Below are 17825 nucleotides of genomic sequence, written 5' to 3' on the forward strand. Positions count from 1 at the left end.
CATTCCTAAAAACTTTCGTTTAGTTAGGGTCATACATTTGGCCCATAGAATCCTCACAAGTGTTCCTTTGATTTGAGTAAGTGACCTACTTTTTGACCATACATGACCCAGTTTCAAACTTGGTCTAGGAATCATCAAGACAAACATTCTGACTATGTTTCATGACGATAAGGTCTTAAATGTGGCCTACAGAGTGTTTACAGAGTTTTTTCTTTTAACTTGACAGGGTGACATAGTTTTTGGGCTCAGTTGACCCAATTTCAAAACTGGCATAAGAGTCATCAAGACTTAGTTAAACATTCTGACTAAGTTTCATGAAGATATGGTCATAAATGTGGGCTCTGGGTGTTAACAAGCTTTTCCTTTGATTTGACCTAGTGGCCTAGTTTTTGACCCCACATGACACAGTTATTAACTTAACCTAATGATCAATAAGTGCAAGTTTGTATCAAATCGCAGCATAAATGTAACCTCTATATGACTGAAAGGGTCAAAATAAAAAGGGGCTGTAAATCTGGAACAAGTGGTGAGATACTGTTGGTTCTCGAAAGGAACCGAGATATTATGCCAATACAAGTTGGATGCAAGTCTGGTTAAAATCCAATTCTGCTGTATAAAAGAAACCGCTGTTGTGCATACAAAACCAAAATAGTCAATTTCTGGCCCTTTCAGGGGTCCTAACTCTGGAACCCATTCTGAACAATAGCTCGTAGAACATGAAATGCCCCCTTGATGCATTCTGTAATTGCACAAGGAACAGAAATTATTTGGTCACTGTATACAAAAGCTCTACTATTCTGGTCAATGTGACCTTGACGTTTGACCTATTGATCTCAAATCAATTTGGGCCATCTGCTGGTCATGATAAACTACCCTAATAAGTTCCATGATCCTAGGCCCAAGCAAATTCAAGTTATCGTCCAGAAAGGGTTTAACTGTTACGAATCAATGTGACCTTCAACTTTGGCCTACTGACCTCGAAATCAATAGCAGTCATCTGCTGGTCATGACCAACCTCACTATCAACTTTCATGATGCTAGGCCTAAGAGTTCTTTAGGTATTGTCCAGGAACCATTTAACTGTTCCTGGTCACTGTGACCTTTTACCTAATAAACTTAAAATCAATAGGGGCCATTTGCTGGTCATGCCTAACCTCCCTATCAACTTTCATGATCCTAGGCCCAAGCGTTCTTGAGTTATCATCCTGAAACCGTTTAACTGTTTAGGGTCAATGTGACCTTGACATTTGACATACTGATCTCAAAATCAATAGGGGTCATCTGCAGGTGATGACCAACCTTCCTATCAACTTTCATGATCCTAGGCTCAAGCGTTCTTGCGTTCTTGAGTTATCTTCCGGAAATTGATTCGTCTTTATACCGACAAGATCTTATGGTGATAAGGTTGTGTGCAAGTTTGGTTAAACTCAGATCATAAATGAAACAACTGTTGTGCAGACCAGAAATTGTTGACAGACAGACGACGGACATTAAGTGGTCACAAAAGCTTAACTTGAGCCTTTGGCTCAGATGAGCTAAGAACACTTCCATACAGGATATTAAAGATGTACATGCATTTACCTTGAGTCCACAGTTGTCAAAGATGGATGCATCATGTGTCGACCCTGGCCATTTAGCTACCAAGTCAATAAACCTAAACAAAATGTATGATAAAAAAATTGATTTCTATTCTATAATAATAGCAGTAGTTATCACAATAACTGCTTTACTTTACAGCTAAAATACCACAAAAACAAATGATTATCAAATGATTGGTTAGAGGGGAAATGCATACATGTGATAATACAGTCTATTTTAGTTTTAATATTCACGAAGCAAAAGTTTGTACAATGTATGTAAGACTGGAATCAGCTCCAACAACTGTCAATTTAGGTGAAACCTTTAAACACAATACCTTGCTCTGTGATCTACCACAGCTTGAACATTAATTGCATGGTAGTTTTTCTACAGACATACACCTCTTCATTTTGTGACGGAGCTATAATTGATATTAAAGTTCCGTCTACAGTGCCAACTGTATTGGGAATATTGCATTTCCTGTAGAGAGCCTGTTTCACATCAGCCAAAGCCATACCTCCTGGAAATCTGAGGCAATGAAAATACATATCTATAATTAAAATAAATCTATATATTTACAGGTGTGCTATCTTAAGATTGTGCTATTTGCTGAATTCCTTTTCATGTATTCCTTTCATCAATGGTGAAAAATATATCAATATAACAATGCATGAAAATACAGCCATGGCTGATGCAGACCCTGCAAATGGTAACCCTTACTGCAATTGTGTCACTTCATCACAAAATGTTTTGTTTGAGTAACGCTGACTTTAAGGTAGAACGCGACACTTTGCGAACTTTCAAGTAGCGCCTTGAAATTTTGCATGTGTAAAGTTGACCATATTTCAAACAAGATGCAGTTTATTTTTATACCAATAGAGCCAACCAGTTTTTGTACACGAGACGTCAAAGTTGACCACCAAAACCCGTTTTTGAAACTGAAGTTGCCGCGTATCCTTGGCAACTGTTACGGTTACTGCAACGGCACCAGCCAACAAATTTTCTATAATTATACATCATTCGACGAGAATTAATTTTTCCTTTATGGTGATGTAAAAATCATTGTTTTACACCGACAAATATTTGAGAAAATGGAAAGAAAATCGCCGTTTTTGACTAAAATTTGACGTTCAGTTTCGCAGCATTTTTCGGCTTTAAATCAGCATATTACAAAATCCCTGAATTAAATTTTTGATTTTTTTTCAATAAACGGTGTTTAAAATGTATACCGAGTCCAACAGACAAATAAAACAGGGGGGTCACCGACTTAGTTTTTTGGTACATGTGATTTTATTTCCCCCACCCCCATGCGTAAAATGACGTCGCCGCGTATCCTTGTCAACACTGTTACGGGTACTGTGACGACACCAGCAAACAAAGTTTCATAAACTATACATTATTCGACGAGAATTAGTATTTCCTGTATGGTGATGTAAGAAACATTGTTTTACACCGACAAATTTTTGAAAAATGGAAAGAAAATCGCCGTTTTTGACTAAAAATTGACGTTCAGTTTCGCAGCATTTTTCGGCTTTAAATCAGCATATTACAAAATCCCTGAATTAAATTTTTGAATGTTTTCAATAAATGGTGTTTGAAATGTATACCAAGTCCAAATGACAAATAAAACTGGGGGTCACCGACTTAGATTTTTCGGTGCATGTGATTTTATTTCCCCCACCCCCGTGCGTAAATTTTGTACCATAATTCGACGCCTGCAGATACGTTCGAGACATCATAATTCAGTCATTTTGAAAATCGCTTTTAATATATTTTCTATATAATAATGATTTTTTAAAAATCTTTTTCTTCTTCAAAGTACCAAATTAACAAGTTTTCCGTTGTAATACACTGCTAAAATGAAGAATTCATACATATGCAATTGTGTAGATAGTTCGGAGATTTCACATTTGAAACAAAAGTTAAAGCATAATTATTGTAAAATATCATAGATCAGTATTTTACAGCAGTTTCATATAGTTTTAAGTTTGCCATTCACGAGAGTAAAGTTTTTCTTGATATCATCCCTTTTCCTCCATAAGCACACACGCACGCACGCCCGCACATCCCAATGTCATATATGCTGGTCGTAAATGCACTATGTTGGTTTTCCCATGGCACGGCTCAATAAGAGGTATCGCTTTGAATACTATCCTAAAGTTACATTACCGCATAAGCGTAGCTTTATAAAATTCTGATGAGTGAACTGCTAAATTGTTTGAAAATTGTTACATTCTGTATGTTGAAATCTCAGACGCTTATTAAAATAAAAATAAATAAAATATAAAATCTTACACATATACATATACTGGTCATATCCTAGTATCTCGTAAATACGAAACCAAGACCAGCAAGTTTGAGTCGTCGGTCCTATGTACAATGTTACGATATTCGAGCCGCTCATATAGATAATTACAACATAGAATTAATTATACATGTTTAACCGCTGATGAGTTACAGCGAGTTTCCATCACAACCACTTTTTTTGTGTTTCTTTCTTTTACCCCATCCGCTTAGCTCAGTTCTATGAATCGCTTTTTCGATCCCTGGGTAGGGCGTGACAATTTGGTAGAAGGTATTTGTCCGAAATCATTCGTCCTCCACCTCCGATTTTATGTGGTGAAGTTAAAATTTACTTGTTGAGGAACACTGGTTAGGTTAACCGCCTATCGTAACAGAAAACAGCGCTAAACCTAAAACAAACAGTTTTCTTTCTTTTTTATTTTATGGAATATTTATCATTTTTAGCAGAGTATGTACTCGTACTTGTTATGTCTGATAGGTCTCTAATATTAGGAAAAATATTATATATGGAATATGTTTCTATTATGTGTCTATGAATACAAGGATAACCTTTCTTTAAACACATCTCTGGAGAGCTAAAACCTCTTTGTAAAGGATGGTGTTTCTATCTAGCGTTGTTAATAAATTAACCTTTTCAGAGCAACAGCCTCCGTACAATGAATTTAAATTCTGTTTCCCCGTGGCTGCACTTTATTTGAAATCGGGGTGTCTAACTACTCTCAAAACAATCCAAATATTTTCAAAACGTAAAATTTATAATAAAGTTAAATAAATTTGTGATGTTTATTCCAACGATATTAGGGCTTTTATTTTTTCTTATTATTTTTGTAAATGTTTGCAATGTCGTGTGTATCAATTATGTATAATCATGAACTTTAGAGGAAATTCAAGAAATCCTTGCAAAGTTGTAAAGGTCTCTGTTGACTAAATTCTTCTTAAAATAGGTTAAAATTGATCACAAGACATACGAGAACCCGTTTAATTACGTATTTGTATCTGGGGTAGGGGTAGAGTAATATAATTCAGCGTAATAATTTCGCCCACGGTAACCGAGTTTTAAAGGCTATTTTGATCTAAAAGTAGAGTTTATCTTAAAATGAAGATTTACAGAAACAAATACTCATTGCAATTAAATAAAGTTTTCATCATCATATTACTTTTTAGTCAAATTATATTGTTTGGGTTTTACATTAGACAAGATTAAAGCATATTTTTTATTCAAAGCTCAACGTCATATTTGTCGCTCTGACGTAACTTTAACGTAAATATCGGGTCTAAGGTTAAGTGATCACCACAAATTATATAACATTTTAAATGCAGATATTTGTTGACTGAACAGAACTTTTTATCGAAAACAGTCCGACGGACGAGAAATCATGGTTCATCAAAAATGGACGTCTAAGTATCACGGTTCATCAAAAATGGACGTCTAAGGTTTGCGGAGAAAAAAGTTACAGAAATATCAAAAGTGTAAAATACGCATTATATGAGGAATATGTTGGATTTTAAATTAAACAAAATGTCGAAACGGAACCCAATAACTTCTGAATTTAGACGCATTCCTCCTTACTTATAGCAAATTGTGTCCACTTGACGCATTTAAAGATACCTAACGCTTCGGATTTTTTTTTGCACTGGTGACACGTTATATAATATATTGAAATGTACTAAGATTTCACTTTTTAATACGTTTTCATCATTGTTTATATATTAACGTCTTGCCATGGAACAAAATGTTTGTTTTTGTTTTGTATAAAGTTCTTTAAGAACGAGTAAAACACTAAATGGTGGAGCTGATAAGCTAAACACAATGGCCAAATCATGCTGTCTCAAACGTATCTTACATTAAACTTCATAATAATAATATAACTACTTTCAAGCATAATTTAAAGAATTTTCTCTTGTTACAATAGTTTTTAGCAATTAATTACTTGTAATTACAAGAATTTTGTTGAACTGATGTTACTGTATTCGTTTCCAATAATAATAATATTCATACTATCTTATTATTCAAATCTGGGACTATTTATTATCTTATGGGACAGACTTTCTTTTTTGTATGTATCTTAATTGTCATGTATAATCTTTGTGACGCATGGTAATTCTTTTAAAACATAGTTATTGTTACATTACGTTTATTTATTACATGAGTACCTATAAATAGTAACAAATTTGTGCTGAAAATTCTCCCATTATCGCACTGCGTCATGCATTATCACATTATCATAATAAGCCCCGGGGCCATTATCGATAATGGCCCTGGCGTTAGCGCGGGAAATTAACATCTGTAAACAGAAATGACGTCATAGCGTTTCATGGAGGTAAAACAGCGAATATTTCCGTTTTATTTTATCATCTTGAGCGTAATATCGTGTATTCTTCGTGAAATAACGTATTTTTATCCCTAAATTATGCAATAAGCAAGAAAGTACAACTATCCAGATATTTGATTTTATACAGTAAATAGACTCTTGTACAAATAATATAGAAACTGAAAAGCTGAAATTTATTGTGCCAGAAGATGCAAGTACCCATAAAAATTACACAAAAAAAAACATTTCTTACTATATTATAGGTAAACATGTAATAAACAGGTAAATACATGGGACAGCGGTGCCTTTGAGTGATAATGGCCCTGGAAGAAGATAATAGCCCTCGGGCAAAAGCCCTCGGGCTATTATCACCTTGCCAGGGCCATTATCACTCAAAAGCACCGCTCTCCCATTTATTAACCTATACTTAAGACTTCTTTAATTTGAGACGTGTTTGTCGAGAAAATTTAAGTAATTCTGATATGTGCATTTTTGTATAAATGTTAAATTATAAATTGACTGTATGATTGTGTGTATGTGTGAATGTATATCAGTTGAAGGCCATACTGGAAATAAGTTGTAAAATATCTGTATTTGTACACTTAGTATGTCACCTTCAGAAAATAAAGCTATTATTATTATTATTATTATTATTGTTATTGTTATCTGCAGACGTCGAATTATGGTACAAAATTTACGCACGGGGGTGGGGGAAATAAAATCACATGCACCGAAAAAACTAAGCTGGTGATCCCCCAGTTTTATTTGTCATTTGATTCGGTATACATTTTAAACACCGTTTATTGAAAACATTCAAAAATTTAATTCAGGGATTTTGTAATATGCTGATTTAAAGCCGAAAAATGCTGCGAAACTGAACGTCAATTTTTAGTCAAAAACGGCGATTTTCTTTCCATTTTTCAAATATTTGTCGGTGTAAAACAATGATTTTTATATCACCATACAGGAAATACTAATTCTCGTCGAATAATGTATAGTTTATGAAAATTTGTTTGCTGGCGTCGTCACAGTATCCGTAACAGTGTTGACAAGTATACGCGGCGACGTCATTTTACGCATTGGGGTGGGGGAAATAAAATCACATGTACCAAAAAAACTAAGTTGGTGACCCCCCTGTTTTATTTGTCTGTTGGACTCGGTATACATTTTAAACACCGTTTATTGAAAAAAATCAAAAATTTAATTCAGGGATTTTGTAACATGCTGATTTAAAGCCGAAAAATGCTGCGAAACTGAACGTCAATTTTTAGTCAAAAACGGCGATTTTCTTTCCATTTCTCAAATATTTGTCGGTGTAAAACAATGATTTTTGCATCACCATAAAGGAAAAATTAATTCTCGTCGAATGATGTATAATTATAGAAAATTTGTTGGCTGGTGCCGTTGCAGTACCCGTAACAGTTGCCCAGAATACGCGGCAACTTCAGTTTCAAAAACGGGTTTTGGTGGTCAACTTTGACGTCTCGTGTACAAAAACTGGTTGGCTCTATTGGTATAAAATAAACTGCATCTTGTTTGAAATATGGTCAACTTTACACATGCAAAATTTCAAGACGTTACTCGAAAGTTCGCAAAGTGTCGCGTTCTACCTTAACCTCTTAAAAGTCTCTTTGCTTTATACAGAACTTTACAAACACATTTAAATGATAAAATAAAAGCAAACTTTTACCTTACCTAATATTGTCAAGTCTATCATTTACTGCTTCCACAAATCTATCAATGATATGACATGCACTGGACCTGAAGCAGAAAAGGGACTTTATATATAACAAACAAAGTAATAAAAAGATATTAAAGCTAACCCTTTTTATGCTGGACACAACTGATTCTGCCTTTGACACCAGAGTAGATCATGATCAGACTGCACATCCATGCAATGTGATCATAATCTGCTCTGTTTGCCATTCAGTCAGTATCTTTTTTGGTTAGCACCCCTTTTAACAGTTAATGGTGCTATCCAAATTGAAAAAGGCCCGGGACAAGTTCATTAATACATTATAGAAATTTAGCATGGTAAGGGTTAAGTAACAAATTTAATGTTTCTTTACATAAATTATCTTTGTTCTATAGCTGCATCATCAAAAAAAACCTATAAAAGAGAAACATAAAGACAGCATTATAAAAGGCAATTAAGATCAAACTGTTGCCTGGATATTAACAACCTTGAATCATATTCAACTTGATTAAAACAGCTGCACTGTCAGTATGAAAATAAAGAAATGTCCATTTACCTACTAACTCCATGTAAATCTGCAACTTCAGACAAGAAATCACCCTTGGCCAGGTATCTCAAACCAATAAGTACCTGAAAACAACCCTTATATTAATAATGGCAACAACCTTTGAACAAAGTTAATATTGAAATGCTATTCATGAAATGAGTAGAGATACAAAGTACCATGAAATAACACATCTTTATCCAAAATTGTAAATAATTATAAAAAGTTTTAAGTTGCAACATCAGGCAATGCTTAGTGCTGGCATAGTGAGAGGTGTGAGGCAGTTTAAAGAGGTACTGTAGATAGATACATAGTACACAGAAAACACAAGTTCTGAAGAGCTCCACAGTTTTAAATGGCAACTTACATTAATACGTATACATATTGGTTTGAACATATCTACATCTGAAATTTGTGAAACCATAGGGCTTTAGAAATAAATGTAGTAGGTACTGAGTATACGGGTGCACTTATACTTACTTGCTAATGAGCTAGCTTTTATAGCGACATGGTAGAGTGTCCCCCTTAGATGTGAGAGGTCCAGGATTTGATTGCTTGTCAGGCCTGAAGTAATTTCAGCCTCTTACATAAATATATTTTATACTTTTTTGGTGCTATGGACTAAATAAAAGACTTAAAATGACAGATTCTTGGCTAAACTCAGTGTCTGCAGATAGTGCCAGTAGTAGAAGATGATAGTGTTGAGTTTAATAGTAAAACTGATTTAAAGAACGAAATTCAGAAGGATATTCTTGGTGAAACAGGTGATAAGGATGAAGAAGTCCTCACATATGAGAATAGGAATGATACTGGTTTTATACCAGTGGGAGTAATGGTTGCTACACTGAACCAAGAAACTATTGCAGTAGTTCAAGATGAAGACTCTGTAATAGGATCAGTGAAGCAATGGATAAACACAGACAAGAGGTCTGAGTGGTCTGAAGTCGCTCCAAGTTCTGTTGAACTTAAGTATTATTGGAATAGGTTAGATTCCTTACAAATTATTGAGGATGTTTTATACCATCTTTGGGAAAGTGTTGATGGTAAAACTTCTGAATACCTGACTGTATTACCTAAAACTTTCATACCGGAGGTTTTAGAGGAATTACATAATAGTCCAACGGGAGGTCACTTTGGTGTAAGAAAAACCAAACTGAAAGTAAGACAGAGATTCTTTTGGTATGGACTGACCAAAGATGTGAAGCAGTGGTGTAAGTCTTGTGATGTATGTGCATCTCAGAAAGGCCCTCAGAGAAAGGCAAAAGCCACTTTAAAGCAATATAATGTTGGTGCACCATTAGAGAGAATAGGCATTGATATCATGGGACCATTACCCCGAAGTAACAAAGGAAATAAATATGTTCTGACTATAGTAGATTATTTTACAAAGTGGATAGTAGCTCACCCGATCAGAAATCAAGAAGCTACAACAGTTGCGAAAAACTTTGTAGAGAAATTTGTTAAGGTATTTGGAGTACCAAAACAAATTCATTCCGACCAAGGTACAAACTTTGAATCAAACGTTTTTAGGGAAATGTGCGAAATTCTAGGGTCAGAAAAGACTCGAACAACCGCTTTAAGGCCCCAGTCAGACGGTCTGGTTGAACGCGGGCATAGAACAATAAAGTCTATGCTCTCTAAATTTGTGGCTGAAAATCAGAAGGACTGGGATACCTTTCTGCCAATAATGTCAATGGCATATAATTCTGCTGTTCAAGAAAGTACAGGTTTCACTCCCAGCATGCTTATGCTTGGAAGTGAAATAGACTTACCAGTTGATTTGGCATTGGGAAGACCTGAAAATTAAACTAACAATACAGAAACCGAATATGCCGAAGCATTGACCGAAAAGTTAGAAAAAGTTCATAATCTTGCACGTAAACATATTTCAATCGCGAGTGATTCTCAGAAACGCAAGTATGATCATCGATTAAGTCAAAATTCATATGCAGTCAGTGACCTTGTATGGTTATACAATCCGCAAGTTAAACCCGGCTTCAGCGCTAAACTTTCCAGACGATGGACTGGACCATACCAGGTTCTGAAGAAAATCAATGATGTAGTGTATAGAATTCAGTTAAACAGATGTTCAAAGCCAAAAGTTGTACATCATGACAGACTCAAACGTTATAACGGGACACTGAGCTTTGATTAATCAGATATATATATATATAAATAGGGGAACTTATATCTGTACATTGCATTTTTGTGATCTATATTCTAATACATGTTCTTGTTTAACAATCATTTGTTTTTATTTTTTAACAGTGGTTGTGTGTCACCTGCCGCAATGTAGTGTTCAATAAATATTACCTGGCTTCACGGCATGTGATGGAAAAACACAGTCATTTCATGTACCAGTGTTTGCGCTGTAGGAAGTTATTTACAAGGCGGTCGTACAATCACAATCAGTGTTCCAACTTACAAATGCAGGATCTGGTCTTGATGGACCCAGATGGCGAGCGGGACGGTGCCGCCAATAAATTTTTCCAGTGGAAGAAGGAAAAACTTCCACATCTGGTTCAAAGGGTAGAGGCAGGATATCTACGCGATTTGCGTTTACTTCAAAAGAGTACGGTCCGACGTCAGTAGGTAATGATGATGAAAGTGTCAAAACGGATGACACCAATAACTTTATACTAGATAAAGAAATCAAAATTATGGTGAATAATCCAATATCACCAGTAGACAGTCCAAAAAGAAGTGTAATTTTGAAATCCCTAGAGTTAGAGGATATAAGTGAGGAAGAGCTAGACTTTGAAGATGAAGTAGAAACACAAATGAGAGACGACAGTAAAACAAATGCACACAAGAAGAAAAGAACAAATAAACAAAGAATAATAGAAACGAGTTCTTCTTCAGAGAGCGATTCTTCGGACTCTTAATCCGAAGAGAGCAGCTCTTCAAGCTCTTCAACCTTGACAACATTGTCAAGCTTGTCGTCAGTCAGTGTTGCAGTCGCAAAGAAGATAAAACGAACTTGGACCAAGTTCAGAGGCAAAAGTGGAAGTTCATCGGACAGCGACAGCGACGATTCGATAGTAAATACAAGGCGGAAAAGGAAAAAGAACACGTCAGAGGTCAAAGATGATAAGAAAAAGAATAGTGTTATAAGTGAAAAGAAACAGAAAAGTGAAACAAGTGCAGAAAGTTAACAGACAAAGAAAAGACAAACTGATAAAAAACATAGTGAAAATGAAAACTGTAAAACAAACAAAAAGAGTAAGCACGACGTAGAAAAGGAGAATACACAGAATAGTCTGACTAGTGAAAGTGTTAATAAAAAGAAGAAGCAACGTGAAACAAGTGAAAAAAAAGAATGGTGAGGTAACTAAAAAGAGACAGACAAGTGTTGCTAGTGAAATAGAAAGTGATAAGAAAAAGAAAAGTGAAATTAGTGAAAACAAAATTGAAAAGACTAAGAAACAAGTAAGTGTTAAAGATAACGAAAAGAAACAAAGTGAAACAAGTGAAAAGAAAAAGAATGGTGAGGTAACTAAAAAGAGACAGACAAGTGTTGCTTGTGAAGTAGAAAGTGAAAAGAAAAAGAAAAGTGAAATTAGTGAAAACGAAATTGAAAAGACTAAGAAACAAGTAAGTATTAAAGATAACGAAAAGAAGCAAAGTGAAACAAGTGAAAAGAAAAAGAATTGTGAAGTAACTAAAAAGAGACAGACCAGTGTTGCAAGTGAAGTAGAAGGTGAAAAGAAAAAGAAAAGTGAAATTAGTGAAAAAGAAACTGAAAAGACTAAGAAACAAATAAGTGTAAAAGAAAATGAAAAGCAAAGTGAAACAAGTGAAAAGAAAAAGAATGGTGAAGTAAGTGTTAAGAAACAGACAAGTGAAACAAATGAAGAAAGTATAAAGGAAAAGAAAAGACAAATAAGTGAAAAGGAAAGTGCAAATAAAAAGTCTGAAACACTCAAAGGAAGAAAGAATGATGAAGTTAGCGAACGGAAACAGAACAGTCAAACAAAAGAAAATAGTGGTGGAAAGAAACATAGTGACATAAGTGAAACGGAAAAGAATGGTGAAGGAAATGAAAAGAAAAGTCAAACACAAGGAAAAGATAGTGAACAGAAGAATAGTGGGAAAAGTAAACAGGGACAGAGAAGTAAAACAAAAGATACCAACAGTGACAAGAAAGAATATAATCAGACTTGTGAAGGCAAACTGAAAATACCAAGGACAGAGAAATTAGTGATAAACCAAGTGAAAAGAAAAATGGTGAATCCAGTGAAGGAGAAAGTGAAATAATGTATATAAATGAGACTAGAGAAAATGAAAATAATAGTGAAAAAGGTGAAAACAAATTGGAGGGTCAAACAAATGAAACTAATAATAGAGAGGTCAGTGAAAAGAAAAATGGTGAATCTAGTGAAAAAGAAAGTGAGAAGGTAAACAATAATGAGACATATGAAAAGGAAAATAATAATGAAATCAGTGAAAAGACTTATAAAAATGAAAATGAGAACAACCAGAGAAATCAAACCAGTGTAGTAGAAAGTGAAAAGAAAATTTGTGAAGGAAGTGAAAAGATGAATAAAAGTGGAAAAAGTGAAACGAAAGGGATAAGTGATAAAGAATGTAAACAGCAAATGAATAGTGAAACAAGTAAGGAAGAAATTGTTCAGAAAAAGCTTAATGAATCAGGTGAAGGAGAAATTGAAAATAAGAAGGTAATAGAATAGCGTAGTACCTTTAAGTAAGCAAAGACGTTAAAAACGCAGTTATTCCCAGGAGTGTAAGACTTTCGAAAAGTGCAATGGAAATGAAATTAATTGTGGATTGGCATTATTGACCCTAAAAAGTAGACTATATAATGAGTGTTTTTGAAATATTCTGTGCTTTCTTATGTACTTTTGCACATTATCATTGTATATATATTCTTGTATATAGTATTACATTTGACCAGTTTTTCATTAGAGTGTGAGGAACATTTTAACTTTATCAATATGATTGTTTTAAGGTCCACCTACAGTATCACTTAGACTGAGAAATGCATCTTTAGGTGATGTGTTAATGATTAAAGATCCAGTATATAACCTGATTACTAATATTGTTTTATTGCCAATATGTATAGTCTTAATATTAATGTGGTTTTATATGCAACTGTAGGTTCTGTCATATGTTTTGGATTACTTAAACATGTCACACATGATTTGATTGCTGAATATTTCTGAAGATTAAGGTTCTCATATACTTGTATTGTAATGTTGTATTGCTATTGTTGTTCTTTTAATATAGTGTACAGTATTGAACTCAATTTGACTATGAATGATGTTTAATGTGTTCAAATTTATTTGTTTAATGTGTTCGAATTTAATTATCTTGAGCCGTGTTTATTGTTAAAAAAAATCTTAAGGTGCTGCATCATGTTTACATATATAGACTGCATTAGTCGCCATGAACCTATTGTTTTTGGTAATTGTAAAGTGAAAACTATCTCTGAAATTGTTTTGGGGGCCAAAACTTTGTTGGATGGGGGCAATGTAACGATCCGTTATTTCATTTTAGTCCTACCCTCTTTAATAGCTGTACTTTATGTAATGTTTATGTTCCCCACCCATGTTGAAAATAGCACTTGTTGTTGATATTTGTTTCTAAATGTAAATTCAATCATTTTATTTGTAATATGATGTACATAGATATGCATACTTTTGATTACAGATTTAATTTTTACTGTGCATCGTCGTCCGCGATCAAAATATTCATGGACGTTTGTGCTTAAAATCGGCAGTATTTATTTCTAGCGTAAATGCTAGATTTCCGCTATTCAACTGATTTACGCTTCTTTCAACCGATAAATATCGATAATAAATGTGATTTACTTACGAAATATTCCCGAAATATCCTTTTATAATGTGTTTGTTGCTTAGAATCGTTGAACAAAAGTGTAATTTCAAGTCAATTCGTGGTTTTGGAAGTCACTTTCTGATTACTGCGCTTCACTGTCCGAGACGTGACGTCACAAGTCTCGGAGTATAAAAGTGGGAACGGCGCGAAATTCAAAACAATACCGAACAAGGACGGTATTCGTGCGGTACGCCTACCAATAATTCCAACGTAAAATTATAAGTTAAATATACCAACTGGTATTAATACCAATGCCAATTTAAAATCTACCATCTAGTTCAGAATACCAAATCTGGTATACAACCATGAACAAAGAAGAGGTAATATTTTTAAAATAAATGAAGTGTGGAATTGGTTTTCCTTGTTTCTATCTCCAGCATCATCGTATACCAATTGGTATCGTATACCAATACCCGTGTTCTTTACCGTACATACTCATCTATCAAATTTCATAAAATTACTTATAGTATTATAATATCCTTGAATTGGTATTCAGTGTTAAACATTATAAATACCAATAGATCTATTGGTATATACCATTTGGCGTAAATACCAACAGTGAGTTACAGTGTAAAAAATCTTAGAATTTGTGTTTACAATGGAAGTCGCGCTATATGTGTTTATCTAGTGTTCGTAAATTTTAATAATCAGCTTATCTATCGTTGATACCAATAGGTAAGCAGCAGTGATACCATTTGGTAAACAATACCAAATTCACATATTTACGTACTTCAATATTAAAAGCAACGTTCGGAGTATTATATCTATACCACTGAACAGTGATAGTTTATTTAACTTGATTCCTTATAGTGTATTTATCAACTGACGAGTCATACTTAGTAAATTTCATATTCCGGGGAATTTTATCCCTGTGTTACTTGGACTGAGACGATCAGGGTAGATAACTATGGACTGAGTTTATGTCAAATTACCTCCCTTTATTTCAAATTAAAATGGGTATATCTATGGGTATTACAGAAACAATTAAATGCTGTGCATCAATATTGTATAGATTGGCATCTGTCTGTTAATATTAGCAAGACAAAAGTAGTTGTATTTAAAAATGGTGGTCAGCTGTCAAAAAATGAAAAATGGTTTTATGACGGTACTCGTATTGAAACAAAATTCTTTTATGTATGTAGGTTTACAATTCACATGCCGTATGTCATTGTTTAAAATGGCTGATTGTATGGCTTCAAAAGCTAAAAGGGTTATTGTTTCCCTCTTGCAGAGTTTGAATAATGTATTACCTATGTCACACAAAACATATTTTAAGATATTTGATACTAAAGTTGTACCTGTACTACTTTATGGGTCTGAGTTATGGAGAATCCATATGATGGAAAATACTGAAAGAGTACATATATATGCATGTAAACGGTTCTTAAATGCTTCCCTTAAAGCATGTAATGAAGCTATTATGGGACACTGTGGTCGATATCCTATGTATATTGTAGCACAAAAAAGATGTATTAAGTACTGGATCAAGATTTTAGAAATGCCTGACTGTCGATATGTGAAAAAATGCTATAACATGTTATTAAAATTAGATTCCCTTGGATACAGTAACTGGGCCAGTGTTATTAAACGTAATTTGTACAGTAATGGATTTGGATATATTTGGGAAAGTCAAAAAGTAAACAATCAAAATGTTTTCATATATACCTATTTGCAACGTCTAAAAGACCAGTATCTGCAAATGTGGAACACAAAATGTGCTGAGAATAGAAAATTAACATATTACCATGTATTTAAGACAAATTTTGATGTCGAAGCATATGTAGATGCTATAGATATAGTTAAGTTTAGATCAAGTATCGTCTCTCTAAGATCCTCATCTCACCAACTATTAATAGAAAAAGGAAGACATTTGGGTATACCTAAAAATGATAGATTATGTTTTTATTGTAAAAATTGGGTCGAAGACGAGTACCATTTTATACTTATTTGTCCAATATATAGAAATATACGACAAAAATATCTGCAAGAAAAATATTTTAGATATCCAAATGTTAATAAATTTTGTATTTTGATGTCAAGTACCAATGTTAATATTATAAGAAACTTGGCAATATACATATATTATGCATTTAAGTTAAGAGCGGAATATAGTGACAATAGGTAATATGAAATTTGTATAATATGTGACGAACTGAATAATTACTGTATTATTTGTGTATTATATTTAATAAAATGTCAGCTGGGTATCACACAAGTACAAACTGTATGCATGTATTGTATAAGCTTAGCTATGTAAATATTGTGTATATGGGCCGGAGGCCTTCATGCTTGTTGAAATAAACTGAAACTGAAGCATCAAAAAAAAAATATCTCCGTAACTAATGAAGATACTGATGTGAAATTTCATTTCTGTCAACAGATGGACTCGGACAATCAGTGAAGATACATATTGACTGAATTTATGACAAATTAACTCCCTTTATTTTTTATCTAAATGAATACACCTTAGCAGCTTCTAATGAGATTGGTTTTAAACGTTATTTGTGTCTTCCATGGTAAGAAATAGTCATATTAGATAACTCTCGATTGAACATTTATCGATATGAATACTTTTCTAATATATTGTTGTATAGGCTTGTACTCTGTATCTTCTACATGCTTATGTAAAGCGCCTTTGAACGTGAAATTGATCATGAAAAGGGCGCTATATAAATCTGGTATAATAATTATAATAATAATAATAATATACCAATGCATGATAACCTCCCCTGATTTAATAAATTTATAGAACTCATTTGAAATTTCATTATTGTCTTTAGTTGGACTGAGGCAATCAGGGTAGATAGCTATTGACTGATTTTATATCAAATTACCTCCCTTCGTTTCAAATTAAAATGGGTCTAACTCAGTAACCAATGAAGATACTGATTTGAAATGTCATTTGTGCCATCAGATGGACTCTGGCAATCAGGGTAGATAACTCTTGACTGAATTTATGACAAATTACCTCCCTTTATTTTATGTAAACGAATATATCTCAGAAGCATCTAATGAGGAATAGTCATGCTGCTTCAAAAATGTAGCATTGCCTAGGACTCTCAAACTTGGTATGGAAATTGGCCCTGACTAGGTCAAAAGGGACTGTTACAAGAAAATGTTTATCCTGATGATATTTAATGTGTATGCCTATGTGCTCTATGTCAAAACTTGATCATATCATTTTGAGCAATGGTACTCAGGTGAGCGATACAGGGCCATCATGGCCCTCTTGTTTAGTGTTAAAATCCTGTCTTGAGGAGTTGTTTGTACATTCTTGATAAAAGAATCTCAGGATATCCCAGAATAATCCTGGGATGTTCAGAGAACAGGTAAAATTTCTGCTTGTTAAACTTATTTTAGTGGCTAGGCTTTTGAGTAGTTGAGTGTAGTTGTCCTCTTTTAGACAGGCTTTATCTCCATTGGAAGACTAGCTTTCTTTCTCAGAAACTTTTAATGATTCCTATTATAATTAAACCATTTGAATAAAAGACCCACATGATATCTTATCGTACTGATAAATATATTGAATGCATTT

General features: G+C 33.8%; 1 protein-coding gene across 1 annotated transcript in view; it reads left to right on the top strand.

The window, feature by feature from the left end:
* LOC123552973 (uncharacterized) overlaps nt 1-17825 on the top strand; it is a 63487-nt gene that overhangs the window by 34253 nt on the left and 11409 nt on the right. The window lies entirely within an intron of this gene.

Source organism: Mercenaria mercenaria, chromosome 4, assembly GCF_021730395.1.
Source record: "Mercenaria mercenaria strain notata chromosome 4, MADL_Memer_1, whole genome shotgun sequence".
In the NCBI taxonomy this organism is placed as follows: domain Eukaryota; kingdom Metazoa; phylum Mollusca; class Bivalvia; order Venerida; family Veneridae; genus Mercenaria; species Mercenaria mercenaria.